This window comes from Agelaius tricolor, unplaced genomic scaffold (genome assembly GCF_023055355.1).
Source record: "Agelaius tricolor isolate 1412-34295 unplaced genomic scaffold, bAgeTri1.0.p SCAF_16, whole genome shotgun sequence".
NCBI classification, from domain to species: Eukaryota; Metazoa; Chordata; class Aves; order Passeriformes; family Icteridae; genus Agelaius; species Agelaius tricolor.
Window position 1 is genome coordinate 16,750,826 of NW_027269276.1, and position 13,858 is coordinate 16,764,683.

Below are 13,858 nucleotides of genomic sequence, written 5' to 3' on the forward strand. Positions count from 1 at the left end.
AGGGCCCTGGCACCCCATGTCAGCACAGCCCACGGGCACAGCCTGGCTCCAGCTGCAGAGCTGACCAAGCTAATGCATGCAACACCTGGGAGTCAGGAGTTAAAAGAGCAGCTGAGAGGCAGCTCTGTGGCCATCTGCCAGGTGATACAAGCAGTGCTTTCATAATTCAACAGGCAATAAAGTGCTAGAGAAAGTCAAGGCCAGCAGCCTGTCTCAGGGAAAGTATCTTGAGAGCAGGGCTAGCACCTGAATCCTCAAGCCTGCAGATGTGGACATGCAGAGGGGAAACACAGATGCCCTGCAAGGATCCTGCACACCTTGCTGCAGGATCAGGTCGTCTTATGTAGCAAATGGAAGATGTGGCTGGGGTGTGTATTCTATTTCCCATCTGTTAGAGGTGGGGCAGTTCTCCTCTGTTCATTGGGCAGTTTCCTTTAGCTCTTCCACAACCAATCCTCCCTCCAGGAGATCTCTTCTGTTCATGGGCCATTAATTATTAATTATCTTCTGTTCATGGGCCAGTGAGTGTCCCTGCATGGCTGTTAAAATTCCATCATCCCATGGGGAGATGCCCTGCCCAGGGGAGGAGCCAAGCATTCCTACCTGGATCCAATCTGAGGTTTGGGACACCCCAGCAGCCTTTGCCCACTGCATTCCCAGAGGAGCAGCTTCTGCTGCCCTGCATTGCCAGAGGGAGCCCAGGCCCATCTCCAGCAGCCCTGGAGCTGCAGAGGAAAACTCCCCCCTTGTGCAGGATCCCTGCTCCAGCAGAGCCACAGCTGGCACTGCAGGAGGGCTGAGCCCCCATGGGATGGGGCTGTGCCACCCCCTGACACACAGGGGGACAGGGCCTGCTCTGACTCTGGCAGGGTTGTTTTGTATTACTTTTTTTTTCCTAATAAAATAACTGTTATTCCTATCTTTGCCTGAGAGCCCTTTAATTTCAAAATTACAATAATTTGGAGGGAGGGGGTTTATATTTTCCATTTCAAGAGAGGCTTCTGCTTTCTTTAGCAGACACCTGCCTTTTCAAACCGAGACACAGGTAAAAGCAGATGCTTCTTTAAAGGATTAGATGTTATTGAGATGAATGAGAACAGGAAATAGAGTTGGGCTAATGAAGGCAGCAGTGTGGAAAGTCCTCAGCCCCTGGGGGTTAGGCTGAATAGCTGGAAAGAAGATTTACCTGAGATCTGCCACTTTCTGTTAGACCTGCAGTGCAGAGCATGTTCTCCTGCACTGGGGATTCATCAGTTCCAGCTGCCAGTAAAAGGGCCACAGGATGCCTTCCTGAGGTGCTCCTCCAGTTCTGCCACAAGTTGTCAGCAGGGCAAGAGTTCCCTGTGCAAGCAGCAAGGAAGTGGCTTTCTCTGGACATCATTCCTGCAGAGCACAGTTAGAAGTCCTGGAATTTGTAGCATCACAAAGATGGCACTTGGCTGTCCTATCCTGAGGAGCTTTGGAACAGCCTGGGTCTCACTGGGTGACTTGCCAGACCCAGCCACCATGCTCCCCACTCTCTACAGGCTGCCTTCCTAATCTCTAGCTCTGCTGACCCAATGAGGCATTGGGAGCTGTGGTGACAGAAAGGTAAAGAAGGTGGCAGCTGGAAACCATGACTTAAGATACACCCAGATACCACCACTTAAGATACAACCCAACATGGGAATCCCAAAGGCCTGACATTGCCCAGCAAAAGGGTGTTCCTAGTTGGCACAGGCAGCTCTCCTGCCCCAGGAGAGCCTTGGAGGCACAAGGAGGGTTAACTCACAGCCATGGGAGCAGAAAATGAGGTTCCAGTTATTAGTTGATTTATTGGTCTGTCCTCAGTTGGCACTCAGGACTCAGAAGAAAATGTTCCACTCCAAAGCATTAAGCATCTTCAAAGAGCAGAAGCATTAAAAATTGAAATCATAAAATAGACATGTAAATATAGCAGAGGTAAGCGGGGCAGCGAGGAGAGGAGACGAGCAGAGCCAGCCCCAGCAGAGCCTGCAGGGCAAGGAAAGGGCTGTGCCAGGGGGATGGAGCCATGCTGGGGTGGCTGCAGCCCCCCAGGCTGGGGGGATAACCTGCAGGGAAGCTCTGGATAGCTTCCCTGAGTGACTGCACTGCTCACCAAGATCTGCAGCTTGCAAACACCAAAGGGCAAAGCTGCCTTGCTGGATGCGTGCAGGAACCTCACACCACAGCCCCTCACCACCCTCCCCTGGCCTATACTCCATACCTCCAGGTGTTTTTACTCCCCATCTCCCACACCAATCCTTCCCAAAATACTTCAAACATGGCAAGAGAGGGGGGTGGGGCTGCCTGCCAACAGTTCACCAGGTCAAGCAAACCCATTGAAGTCAATCAGCTCTACATCGGGAGTCACAGCTTGATGGCAAACTAATGCTTTAGGCAAGGGCTGTTGGTCACATGCAGCATTTCACAGGTCAGGGACAAGCACTCCCTTTCCTTCTCTCCTAGAGGAGCAGGGCAGAACAGACCCAAACTCCTCTGGCCAGCTGGATGGTGTCACCCTTCCCAAAGCACCTGCCAAAGCAGAGGGCTCAGCAGCACTCCCCAAACCTGAGGATGGGCTGCTGAGGTGCTGGTCCCTTCCTGGGCATAGAGGAAGGGAAGGGACCCAAGGTAAGTCACTACCCCTGTGTAAGAGTCCCTGGCTGGGCCTGGGAAGTGGGAGTTAAGAACTGCTCCACGTGTTGCTCCAGCATCTGGCCCAGCCTAAGGCACCAGCTGCCAGCAGGGGAAAGATAAGGAAAAAGGAGGCTGGGGACACAAAACCTCCTTGCCACAGTGGGAACATGCATCTGGCTGGGGACAGACATTTGTGGACAAGTGTGTGGCAAACCCACCCTCCTAATGAACACCAGGCTGCCCGTTGATTATACTTTCAGAGCTATCTGCAGATACCAAGCCCTCCTGATTTGCCACTGGCCTTCCAGGAGGGTGATGGATGCTCAGCCCCTCTCCAAACCCTCCTTGCTCAAGGGTCTTGAACCTCCATGTGCAGGAAAGAAACCCCTTCAAGGACCAGCAAACCAGCCAAAGGATGAAACATGAGGCAGCCACAACAGGGGTCAGATGAGCTCCTAAGCTTTCAAACCTCTGGAAGCACAACCATCATCTTGGGAAAGGTCTCCAGCGAGGAACTGGGAACTCACCACATCCTCCAGAGTGCTGGAGTCCCCAAAGGACCCCATCCCACATGAGGTCAGCAAGAGGGACCCACCACCACTGCCCCTCACCACGCTCTGGCACAAACCCAGCTCTCTTGGCACCCATACCTGCTTTTCCTCTACACACAATTTTTTCTTAATTGGGAGCTTGTTAATTATCGCAATACTTTGCAGAGGAAATAAACAGCAATTAGAGAAATAAGTGGTATTTTTATTCGCTGGCACTCTGGCAGAGCTCTGTGACGCCTCCCATCCCTCGCTCCCACACGGGCACATGTTGCTGCCTGCTCCGGCGTCGCTGCCCGAGTGCTCTGCTCCGTCTGTTCCCCACGAGCAGGGCACTGTGCTGGTGGGCTGCCTTGCTCTCCCCCGGGGAGGAAGCGTTACTGTGTGAAAGCAGCAGGCTGTCCCACTCTAATCTGTTTTAAAAGTCATAAATTGCTGAGAAAAGCCAGTTTTCCCGCACAACAGAAGGTTAGCGTGTTTAAAGAGAGCACTGGAACTGTTTTTATTAATCAGAACTGCCATAAAGAAAGCATTTTAATTAACATAATTATCCTGTTTGAGAGAAGCAGCCCATACCTCACAGATACTTTTCAAACTAAAGATGCAGGCTGTCACAGTCAGTCATAATTAAGCAAAATGAGCTGCTTTTCCTTGTTCTATGTCTGCCTCTTTCCAGCCACATGCTTCCCCCTTCCTCTTACACTCAGTACAAGGCAAGCAGAGACAACATCATGGGGGTGGCAGGGCAGGTCTCCATCCCTGCATCTCAGTCTCCAGCACGGAGCAGCTGGGGTTAATCTCCATCCAAGCCAGCAGTGCCAACTCTGGGCACTGACCAAGCTGCAAACCATCAACCTGGAAGATGGAGGTGGCTATAAAAACCCACAGGATCTGTACGACTCTGTTTGCAGCACAGTCTCACAGTCAACAGATAAAAGATTTATTCTCATTGAAAAAGACAAAAAGAAAACCATAAAAAGCCTGGCACTGGGCTGCCCGCCAGCACCGAGAGAGAGGAGCAGGTAAAGGGAATAAAAGCTGGCACAGGCAGGCAGCTGTGTGGGGCTGGGTTTCTCTGAGCATCCCAGACACAAATCTCTGGAGGGCAGAGATTTGACCAGGAACTGCAGCCTTCAGCAGCAGCCCTCATCCTTCTCCTCCTGCCTGTTTCTGCCTGCAGCATGAGGCTCCACTACAAGCCTTAGGCAGCATCTTTCATTCCTCCCTACACAGTAAGAGGCTCAGTAGCTCCCTTGGCACAACCTTGCCCCCTCTTTGCTCCCAATGCTGGTGTCCCCCTTCCGAAGGGCAGGACAGGGCACACAAAGCAATCAGGCATCATTTCCAAATCCCACGTTGGCTGCTTCAGCCGAGACATTCTGCACCTCCTGCACACCTCGAGTGTCCTGCAGCAGGACACAGACCTTTGGCCAGCCAGCCAAAATCCCTTAATGGCAGCACCATTCAGTATTTTAACAGGTACTTTCGAGAATGCTCTGCTATTTGGCAGAATGTGCAGTGTACTAGACTGTTAACAATTTGTGGTTTAATTAAAACCTCCTTTATTTATAAAAGATGGTTCTGAGTTGATGGCTTTGCCCTGAAATAGCACAGCACTGCTGGAGATGCTCATGTCACGTCCTTCATTCACACCCAATGTCATCTCAAAGGGACCAAAGTCACCATGCTGAGCTCTCAGCCCCATGTCCCCAAGGACTGCAGGGACAAGGACACCCATCCTGCCCACACAGCACCCAGTGCTGAGTGTCACCACCCTAAGGCAGCCCACGTTCCCTTACTGCCAGTCAAGAGCTATCTGCAGGTAGAACAAGGCAAAAATTTTGAAAAGAGGTATTTTTAGATATTTTTTCCTTTTTTTGTTGGTGTGGTTTCCTTAAGAAAACAAGTCTTGTGCCATCACGTGCTCCACATGTTGTCTGTCTACCCTAATTACTCTCCGACTCAGCAGTCAAATTCAACAGCTTGTGAGTGACAGCTGAAAATCTCAGAGTTATTAAATTCCTGGAGGTTTCATGGAAATAACCAGGCAGACAGAGTGGAGAGGTCTTCCTCAGCTCAGCTGAGCCAGGCTGCAGCAGGAGCCTGGGTCTTGCAAGGCACCAGAGGATCCACATCGGAGAAAGGAAAAGCACAAAAGCCCTGATGATGCAAGGGAAAGGCTGAATCAGAGGATGTAGCGTGCTAGATATTGAAATCAGTCAATCTTCAAGTATTAGCCCCTGGAAAAGCAGCCTTCTGTAGTGCTGAGTGGCGTGTTAACAACCTGTTTTCAAACAGGAAACACAATTTCCATGGGAGAATCAGGTTTTCTGGATGGAAGAATTAAAATATTCAGGGGATTAAAAAAAAAAATAATCGAGCGCACTTTTCTTCTTTGGTTCAACACAGACTGACACATTTCAGGTGACTAAAAAGACATCTAGGACCCACCACAGAAAGTGTAGAAGCATCTCCTGCATCAAATATTGCTGGGCAGGGGTCAGAACTCATGTCAGCCTGCTCTGGGTGCCCCCAGGAGAGCTGGCCAGGGACACGGAGCAAAAGGAGAGCACAGAGTAGAGGCAGCAGGACAAAGCCTCGGGCTGGCTGCTGTGAAGGGCTTTGGGTGGCGCCGGGGAGGGTTTTATTTTTACACAGACTACGAAGCACCCACTTAGAGACGTCTCAAGACCTACTTGTAAGACCAAATAAAAATATCTCTCCTGATTCTCGATTGTGAGATCTGGGAAGGAGGCTTCCAAAATTGGGTTCTCTCCCTGCCTGCGCAGAGGACGGGGTTGTGACACCACAGAGGAGCTGTTTGTAGGTCTCCGTTTGCAGGCAGGCAGCCTCACCCTCCCTCAACCAGGGCATCTGCCTTGCCCAGCTCCCAGTGCCCGGCAGAAATAGGACTCCTTGCTGTCGGTGGCACTGCACTGCATTGCAGCGGCTCGCACAGCCACGTCCCCTCCCTCTGTGGCCCTGTGGCTGCCCGGACAGAACCCACAGGGCCGGGGGGAGTTCCCCCCTGCACCGCCCGTCACAAACCAAAGCTGCGGCGAGATGAGGCGACGCTTCTGAACTCCTTAGCAGGGGAATGTTAATGAGCGCAGAGCGGAGGGTGAGAAAAGCCCTCAATCGTGTTAGCTCCGCTGCCAGAGCTGATGAACATCCCCAGCCGGAGCGCCCCGTCCAACACCCGGCACAGGGCAAGGAGGGAAAACAGTCCTCAAAAGCACATTGATCCCTGCTTAACCTTAGAAAAACACCTTATGCGAGCTGATGGTGCCTACGGCATGGGGCTGCCGGATCCCATCCCGCCCATGCTGCCGGCAAGGGATGCTCTCCATGAGCGGGAGGAGCCCGGGCTTCCGCTGCATGAAGAACTCACGCGGCAGGTTTTATAGTGGGGACTCGGTTTTGAGCTTGTGTAACTCTCCCATGTTTTTATGTTTGTTTTTCTTTTTTTTTTTTTCCTTTACGGGGCCAGGAAAGTGCCATGTAAAGTGTAAGTACAAAAATACCGATTTTCCTCAGCTAAGCAGCCACGTGAGCGGCTCGGCTTGCGCCGCCCTGCCTCCCGAACGCTGTGTGCACACACATGTGCGCTGCTCCGTGATACACCGGCACATTTGTTACGGTGACAGCCTGCCGCTCCCCCTTGGGGCGAAATGTGGTTTAATTTTTAGTATAACCTTAAAAAAAGGAGACTAGCAAAGCTGCTCTCCCATAAATTTTGTAAGTGACATTTATTTCTCGGTGCATTATCGCTAGTGACGGACAAATCTGGAATTTAGGGGAGCAGCCATCTTCTCCTGCCAGCTCCAATGTGATGAGGTGGTTATCCTTAGGCTCAGCTCAGGCACTGCCTGGAAAATCTCCAGATGCTGAGCCCTCTTCTCCCTTCAACATCTCGGCACAAAGTGCAGTCCCTGTGTGACTTAGGGGGCTCTGGGTACTTCTTTGGGTGTCTGGAGACCCCACCTCTAAGGAAGCTCCCATGGGCAGGACACCAGCAGTAACATAGCAGAGTTTCCCACCCAGTCTCACCAGCTCAGCCCATGAAAGCATCTCTGGCCTGCTCAGATCCCTGCCCATCCTCCTGTGGGATGATGAGTTTGCTTTAAGAGCTCATCAGATCTTCCTGGTCACCGAGATGAGCTCCCTGCTACCTAAGCCTGCCAAGTCTCAACTTGAATACAGAGAAAAGATCTCAACAGCTGGGTGTTTAATGACAGGACTAGAAATCAGGCTCTGCAGAGTCACACCAGGTTATTGCAGCTCCCTGGAGCTGGCTTTGGGGTGTGCCAGAGAGGCTGGTGCTTCCAGCTCTGTCCAAAAACGCAGTGGTTCAAGGAAACACAAACCATGCCCAACCCTTCTCAAACCATGCCCAGCTCCCAAATGCTGAGCTCAGAGGAGCACAGGTAGGGATTCACAGCACAGCCCTCTCCAAAATGTGGGTGCAGGGGTTTTGCACCACTGGGTGCCAGGGTGAAATACCATTATTTGTGTCCCAACAGATGAAAATGCAAGATGCCACTAAATCCATTACATCCATATGGTTTCTACAAGAGACAGAGGGTCAGGAGATGTCCAATTTACTACCCTGGGGCTGGATTAGACCCAAAGAAACTCTTCCAGTTCCTTTACACTGACAAAAGATCAAAGGAGCAGTTGTTAATGGATAGCAAAGTCTGATGTAATTTGTGGCACAGTTATTTACACCTAGGAAAAAGCAGGCTGGTGTCAGCCCTGCCACGACAAGTCCTTGAGTGTTGCCCTGCCTGCTGGTACACAGGAATCTGCAGTCAGTCACTCTGAATTTCTAGGGAACAGGTCCTTTCAGAAACTGCACTCTGAATCCTAAAGACTTGGGCACCTCCAACTGCAAAGTGCTTCTAAACAGCCACAACAGGCTTTCCCCACGCTCTAACAGAGTCTGGAAAAGCCTTTTCTCTGAGCAGACAAGTGTTTCCCTCTGCTGAGGTGGCTCAGCATCCTTGGAGCATCCCCTGTGCTCCTGGAGATGCCTCTCTCAGCCATTCCTGGAGTGGTGTTTGGGCTCCCTCCCTGCCCAGGGGATGGTAAATGCTGAGCAGAGCCAGCAGTGGCTCCAGGCCTGACTCTGGCAGGAGGTCCTGCCCTGTGCCAGCCACCTCTGGGAGACCTGGGACTGACACTCAGCACTCCTCCTCACACAGCCCAAGCAAAGGCATCTCCTGGAGTCTTCCAGCATCAATGTCCTCTGTTGTTGTTCTATTATTTCTCTAGCGTTTCATATCACTTATCAGATTTCTAAAGTCCATACCTCTTTGGCATAGTCTCATGGCTGCAGGTCTTTGCTGCACGGACTCCTTCTTCTGCATGCTGCTCTCTCTCAGGGCAGGGCTCCTCCAAAGCTCTCTGACTGGCTAACCCACCCCCTTTTATCTCAGTCATCTTCATTGGTTACAGCTGCAGCCCAATTAAGGACATCACAGCTGCAGCCCATCATGGGGCAACTGGGACCTCTGAGGCAAAGCCTCTATACAGAAATTCAAATACGTTTCCTCTACTATATTTCCCCCTTTTCTTTTACATAAGTTAACAGTTGTACAGATATTCAAATACAATGTATACATTTATCTATGACTCACAGGCCATGTACAACCCACATAGCTCCTTGCTCAAAGGCCATACTCTTTCACAGCTCCCTGACCCAAAGGCTACGTTCTGTCACAGCTCTTGGCCGCCACAGCTCTCGGCTGTCTTATCTTCTGTTAACTATCACATCGGGGTCACCACTCATTGTTGTTCTATTATTTCTCTAGAGTCCCATAATGATATTCTCAGACTTCTAAAGTCCATACCTCTTCGGTGTGTTCTCATAGCTGCAGGTCTTCGCTGCACAGACTCCTTCTTCTGCATGCTGTCCTCTCTCAGTTCAGGGCTCCTCCAAGGCTCTCCCTGACTGGCTAACCCACCCCCTTTTATCCCAGTTATCTTCATTGGTCACAGCTGCAGCCCAATTAAGGACATCACAGCTGCAGCCCATCAAGGGCAACCGGGACCACTGGGGCAAAGCCTCTATACGGATATTCAAATACAAATATTCAAATACAATACATTTCCTCTACTATAGTCCTCTGCTCCTCTGCCTTCCACCTCTCAACACACTCTGGAAACCCAAGCTGTAATTTCCTAAGCTGTGTGACCAATTCTTGCTCTGGTGTCACCACACATCTCCAATTCCCCATGTCACATCTCAGCTGCTTCCCAGCTCCTCCCTGGCCTCTCCACTCAACAGGGGGCACAAGTCAGTCATGTTTTGGCAAAGGAGTGCCTACAAAACCTCAGCTGCATCCCTGACTTAAAAAAATAAGAGCATAGGGAAAAAATAAGGCAGCCTCAACAAGGCTGAGCACCGGGACCCATCACCATGCCACCAGGGTTAGGGGTGGCACCCATGGGAGCCTCTGCCTTGTCAGCAGCTCACTCTGAACATGCAACTGAGCCAAGAGAACTGTAACCCTTTCCTCTGTGCTGTCTGAAGGCTGCATCATCCCCCAAAGGCCCTGGGGGAGTTGAAATAAGGATGAACATCGGGTCAGACGTGTCTCCTGCTCACAGGCATGCACACATCTGCCTCTCCAAAGAGCCTGGAAATGGAGCCACAAGCACAGCCCAGCCCTAAAATCCACTCTGAAGCATGCAGGTGAGGAGGCAGGAGAGCTCCTGGGTCAGCACAGCAGGCTGCAGGGTCTGAGGATGAGGCTCAGAGATGCTCAGACTGAACTTTCCACTGTCTCTTGCTCAGCTGCCCATGACTGCTGGTGCCCAGTCAGAGACCCCACAGGGCCCTCAGAGGCACAGGAGACCAAAACACCCCTTCTCCCTCCTCAAAACACCATGTTTATCTGTGCACCAGCTTATGACTGATCTGAGTCCATGCCCTTGTAAGTTAAGATTTAAAGTTTTAACAAAAGCCATTCCATGTTTTGTCTGGGCAAACTGCTGGGAGCACCACCCACTCAATTTTATGGATAAAAGCCTCTTTTCTCTAAAAACATGGGACCAGTTCTCCCCATGACAGCAAAGTGAGCAACACAAAGCTTCAGACTGCACAGGACAACAGTTTTCCAGCACTTCTGCCAGGCTATGAGGAAAAAACCCACATCCAACAACATCTGCAAAGAGAGTTGGTGTGAAACCCTTAGAGACCAGTGGGCAGAGCAGGTTTCCAGCCTCTTCCAGCAGCTGGGAGCACAGCAAAGGATGCCACCAGTCACTGTACAGGGCATCTGTGTGTTGCTTTGCTTTGCTGTCCATTATTATGCACCCCAAGGAAGGACCTGCTGTGCTGCCAGCAGCCCCCTGCAGCTCCAGGACAGCAGCCCCAGTGGATTCTCTTCCAAGGTGCTCCCATCGACCATGGGGGGACAAAGCAATGAGGAAGCAGACAAGGAATGCATGACTTTCCCATCGTGCAGGGACTGCTGGGATTTGCTGGAAGGCATCCAATTAGTTAACGAGCACTCTAGAGCTGAGTCTGGTCTGGAATTAGTAATTAATTACCACAAGACAAGCAAGGGTGTCTATATTGGAGAAACCCACGTCTGTCTTAGGGATGGACTTAGGAAAAGAGAGTTTCCCCAGCAAACCCACACTGAAGTGAAGTGGAGAGGAGCAGCTGGCAAGCAGGATGATGTGGATCCCAGAAAGATGCACAACATCAGGAGCAAACATCACAGCTGGCCCCCATCCTTGACATCCTGTACAGGAACTGGTCCAGCTGGAAGCCCTGGGCCCTAGAGCTGGTTCTCCATGCTGATCCCAGTCCATCACAGGCACCACGGGCACAGCCAGTGAACACTTTGCTTCTGATGAGCAAAACTAGAGCAATGAAGTGAACAAGACACCTCAGCCTGGCTGGCTGCCTCCTCCTTTCACCATCCACAAAGACCACAGCTTTGGAAATCCTGGAATAATTCCCTCATATCCATTTCTTTCATTAGTCTTCTGCTCCAGGTTCCTGAGCATGCTCCAGTGCAGGAGGACTCATCAGCTTCCAGGTCCGAGGTGGCTCAGAGGAGCCAGGCTGTCACCAGCAGCATCAGCCCTGGGCACCAGCAATCTCCCACCAGGTTCTCCTGGTTGAAAATCAGTGGCTGAGCTCTGGGGAGAAGGAGAATGTGTCCTCCTGAGCATTCACTCCCAGGCCTCACAGCTCCCTGTCCCCATCTGCCTCTCCAGAGCATGTCCCCATGCGGCAGGAGCTGCGGAGCAGCTCTGCATCCAGCCCCTGTGATAAATTAGCCAGGGATTCAGGCATTTCAGCACAGCTGCCTCATCCTCTGCCAGCATGACAATGTGATTAATTTTGGGTGCAGATGAAGCTCATTTGCCAGAGGCACGTGATGGCTGTGCAGGCTGCAGGGGCGTGCAGGGAGCCCCGGGGTGCAGGCAGAATGGGAGCCCAGGCAAAAGGCAGCAGGCAGGGAGGGAGAGTGAAGAGCCAAGCCCGGGGCTCTCCTCTCAGGAAGGCTGTTTGCCACATTGGCTCATGATTAAGCATGCTGGGGAAGAAGAGCCCGTGTGGGAAGAGAGCTTTTATCTCTGCTAACACACATGGCCACATCTGGGGAGAGATGTGCAACGGGAGGGGTGTAAGAGGATTGGGGAGAAGAAGCCATGAGCTGATTACGTGTCAGGAGAGGCAGCTCTACCACCATGGCCACTTCTCCCCCATTGCCCCCTCCTCCAGGCCATTTTCCACTTTCTCCCTTTTTTGGAGGACCAGTGGGTCCTGTCTTGCCTGTCCCCACTCTGAAGCTATAGACACTTGCTTTTTGTTGCTGGAGGGAGTGTGGCCAGAGCTGTTCCTGCAGGAATTGTCTGGGAAGACAAAGCTATATGTTCACTTCCCAATGTAACACAGCCCTGACACAGAAAAATCTCTTGATTGGTTCATCAGCCTCTTGGCTGGAGTTTCTCCACGTGCTGGAATATGGCAGTGCTGCTTCCTCAACACAGCACAGCTCTCCCAAGGGCCTGAGCTGCTCCCTGCTGAGGCTGCCAAGGTCATGAGCAAAGCATCACGGATGAGGAGTCTCTGCACAGTTTAGGAGTGAGGAGCAGCTTTTGGGGTAAGCTCACACCATGCCTGATGCCCTCTGGTGAGATGGATGCACAAGGAGAGGACATCAGGGCAGCTCCCTAGGCACCAGGATCCACAACCTTCGTTTGCCCCCTGCCATGGTTAGATATGCCCCAGACACTGGTGTCCCTGTTGTAGAACAGCTCTGTCTCAGAGCAAGGTCATGCCAGCAGCACCCCAAAACCCTGAGATCACTGTAACAATACTCCCTTTGATAATTTTAGGCCCCAAGTAGTGAACTACTTGCAGCTAAAGAAAAGAAAACCCTTCAAGTTCAACGAGGCCATGCAACCTGGGACATCGCTGGCAACTCCTTGAGCACATGGCTGATGTCACTGCATTCCATGGGACTTAATTATCAAACCAACAGATAGCATCAAACAAAGAGGCTGCTTTTTTTGATAAATGCATACTTAAAAAAAAAAACACATCAAGAGGACAAAGGTGAAGATGACACAATACATGGTAGCCACGCTGATTGCAATACACCTCTGCTGATTTACCTCAGCACAGAACCAGGACCCTTTCTGCTGGGTTAAAGGTAAGGTTAGAAAACCCATGGGGACTATAGAAATGTGAAAACATCAAACACTGAATGGCACAGGGACTTGGGCCTGAGAAAGCCCTGAAATGTTATCCTTCTACCCACTAGTCCCTCAGGAGAGTCAGCTGGGTGGCTGGTGGCAGAGAGGGTGGCCTGAGAGGAGCACATTCCTGGAAAGGTTACAGGTGACAACACTAGCTTGCAGCCAGGACTGCAGCTTCTCACATTCACATTTCTTCCAGGGCCTAAATGCTCCTCCAAGCCTAGCTCCTGTGCAAACGTCCCCAGGCAGGCTGTGCTCTCCTTCCACCCATCAGTTCACCTTCTTATTGTTCCCCTGATGTCCCCTGAAGTCACACCCAGTGGAAATACCTCACAGCTTTTATTACAATCATCATGCCAATCACCAAAGTTTTCAGTTCCCGTCCAATACAGATTGCCCAGGAAGGATTAAACATGCCCACACAGTTTCCCTTCATGGACTATAGGAGGGCACTGATAGACACATCTCAGTGTATTTTCACACACTGGGGAAATAACTCTGGGGTGAAGTGCAGCAGGAACTGGCTCCTCAACAGGGGCACACTCAGGCTCTTCCACTTGCCTGGGGAGCAGTGGTGGTGCCCAGCCCCAGTGCCCTTCCAACCCCAGGTGACACTTTCACAACAGACTCTGAGGAGAAAACACAACTGCACTTACCAGAGCTGAAACCCTACAAGGACCTGCTGGTGAGGCAAGGAACCTGGAAAGGAAGAGAAGAAGACATGTGGTTCAGTGGGTTGGCTGTGGTCAGCAGCAGGGGAGTGTTGGTGTGGCCCAGCCCTGGAGGGGTGGATGGGGCAGCACATTCAGACAGGGCTGTGGCAGTCACCTACCCTGGCATTGCACCAGCACCATCTAAATTGATCAGGGCCACCTAAATCCACCCAGCCCTGCTTGCCAGCCTCTCCAGGGGCTCAGCTGATGCTGGCAGAGCTACAGCTGCTG

The 13,858-nt window shown here is 51.6% G+C and overlaps 1 protein-coding gene across 2 annotated transcripts in view; it reads right to left on the reverse strand.

The window, feature by feature from the left end:
* Positions 1-13,858, reverse strand: part of LINGO1 (leucine rich repeat and Ig domain containing 1) — a 158,586-nt gene that overhangs the window by 93,352 nt on the left and 51,376 nt on the right. For both annotated transcript variants that reach the window (XM_071441800.1, XM_071441801.1), the window contains one exon: positions 13,571-13,613. The gene's annotated coding sequence lies outside the window, so the exon portion shown is untranslated. The remainder of the gene's footprint in view (positions 1-13,570; positions 13,614-13,858) is intronic.